The following is a 2,305-nucleotide window of genomic DNA, read 5'->3' on the forward strand; positions in this document are numbered from 1 at the left end:
TCCCAATAAATATCCCAATAATAAATAGCCCAATAAATAAATAGCCCAATAAATACCCCAATAAATATCCCAATAAATAAATAGCCCAATAAATAAATAGCCCAATAAATAGCCCAATAAATAAATAGCCCAATAAATAAATAGCCCAGTAAATAAATAGCCCAGTAAATAAATAGCCCAGTAAATAAATAGCCCAATAAATAAATAGCCCAATAAATAGCCCAATAAATAGCCCAATAAATAAATAAATAGCCCAATAAACATCCCAAAAAATAGCCCAATAAATAAATAGCCCAATAAAAAAATAGCCCCATAAATAATTATCCCAACAAGTATCCCACAGCCCAGGATCACAGCAGCCCTGGCCAGCCTCAGCAGCACAGATCCCTCCCCTGGGTGTGTTCCTGCCAGGGGAACACACGGAATGAGCTCGAGTTCTGCTGGGGCAGGGACAGCCAGGGCAGCAGAGCAGGGCAGGGACAGCAGCTCCTGATCCTGCTCCTGATCCAGGTGCTGATCCTGATCCTGATCCTGCTCCTGATCCAGGTCCTGATCCTGATCCTGATCCTGATCCAGCTCCTGCTCCTGGCTCCAGCTCCTGCTCCTGATCCTGCTCCTGATCCAGGTGCTGATCCTGATCCTGATCCAGGTCCTGATCCTGATCCTGCTCCTGATCCTGATCCTGCTCCTGATCCTGCTCCAGATCCTGATCCTGATCCTGCTCCAGATCCAGGTCCTGATCCTGCTCCTGATCCTGCTCCTGATCCAGGTCCTGCTCCTGATCCTGATCCTGCTCCAGGTGCTGATCCTGATCTTGCTCCTGATCCAGCTCCTGCTCCAGCTCCTGATCCTGATCCAGCTCCTGCTCCTGATCCTGCTCCTGATCCTGCTCCTGATGCTGATTCTACTCCAGATCCTGATCCTGCTCCTGATCCAGGTCCTGCTCCTGATCCAGGTCCTGATCCTGCTCCAGGTCCTGCTCCATGTCCTACTCCAGCTCCTGCTCCTGCTGCTGCTCCAGCTCCTGCTCCTGTTCTAGACCTTGTTCCAGATCCTACTCCTGTTCCTGTCCCTGTTCCTGCCCCCACGGTGGAACAGGGGAAAGAACACCCCTGGGAAAACCAAACTCACAGGTTGCTCCTGCCATGGCAGGGACACCTCCCACCACCAGCGCTCTCCATCACACTCTGCCTCTCTGAAAAAGGNGCACTGCCCTGGCCCTGCTGCCACCCCAGAGCTGGCACAGCCCAGGGCCAGTGGCCTCTTGCCCACCTGGGCACTCCTGGGTCGTTCTGAGCTCCCCAAGTGTCCCCACAGAGCTGCTCCAGCTGCATTTTCCCGGTGCTCCCGCTGCCTCTCAGCAGAGCCCAAAGCCATCCCGACAAAGGAGACACAGAAAATCACAAACAACTTCTAATCCACCAACAATGTAGGTTAAAAACGTCTAATCCAAAAATAGCAGCCTAAATTTTTGCCAAAGGGAAAGATTTCAAACATGTTGGGATCTGACAGTGCCTCTCTACCTGCCTGTTCCACGTGCCTGGGCAGGAGACTCAGGGATTGTCCTCTGGAAAACTGCAAATTGAGGGGATTTGAGCAGCAGGAATGACAAATTTCAATGTTAATTTTACAGGGTTTGCAGTAACTTTATAAAGGAGTTTAAAGTGATTCTTATTCAAGCAGTCAGAAATAAATTAAAGAGAAGTTAAAGAACAATCACAAACCTGAGAATATAAACAGATAATTGGGGTTTTACAGATGAGAACTGAGGAAAATCAACCCCTGAGGAGTACAGCAACACCTGGTGATGATCAATACAATGCAGTGCACAGATTGTCGACTTTCTGAGCACTTTTAGCACCAAAGCTCTGCTGGTTTTTATCCAACAGCCAATTCCTGTGAGTGCCACATCCCCAGCAGGGCAGGGAGCAGCTGCCTGAGCCGGCTGCTCCTCCAGCTGGGAAAGGGAGCAGGAGTGCCTGGCCAGGGGTTCCTGTGTGTCCATCCCCTTCCTGTGTCCCCATCCCCTGTTCCCGTGTCTCCATCCCCTGTTCCCGTGTCTCCATCCCCTGTTCCCGTGTCCCCATCCCCTGTTCCCATGTCCCCATCCCCTGTTCCCGTGTCCCCATCCCCTGTTCCCGTGTCTCCATCCCCTGTTCCTGTACCTCCATCCCCTGTTCCCGTGTCCCCATCCCCTGTTCCCATGTCCCCATCCCCTGTTCCCGTGTCTCCATCCCCTGTTCCCGTGTGTCCATCCCCTGTTCCCGTGTTCCCATCCCCTGTTCCCGTGTCCCCATCCCCTGTT

This window comes from Parus major, unplaced genomic scaffold (assembly GCF_001522545.3).
Source record: "Parus major isolate Abel unplaced genomic scaffold, Parus_major1.1 Scaffold276, whole genome shotgun sequence".
Taxonomy (NCBI): Eukaryota; Metazoa; Chordata; class Aves; order Passeriformes; family Paridae; genus Parus; species Parus major.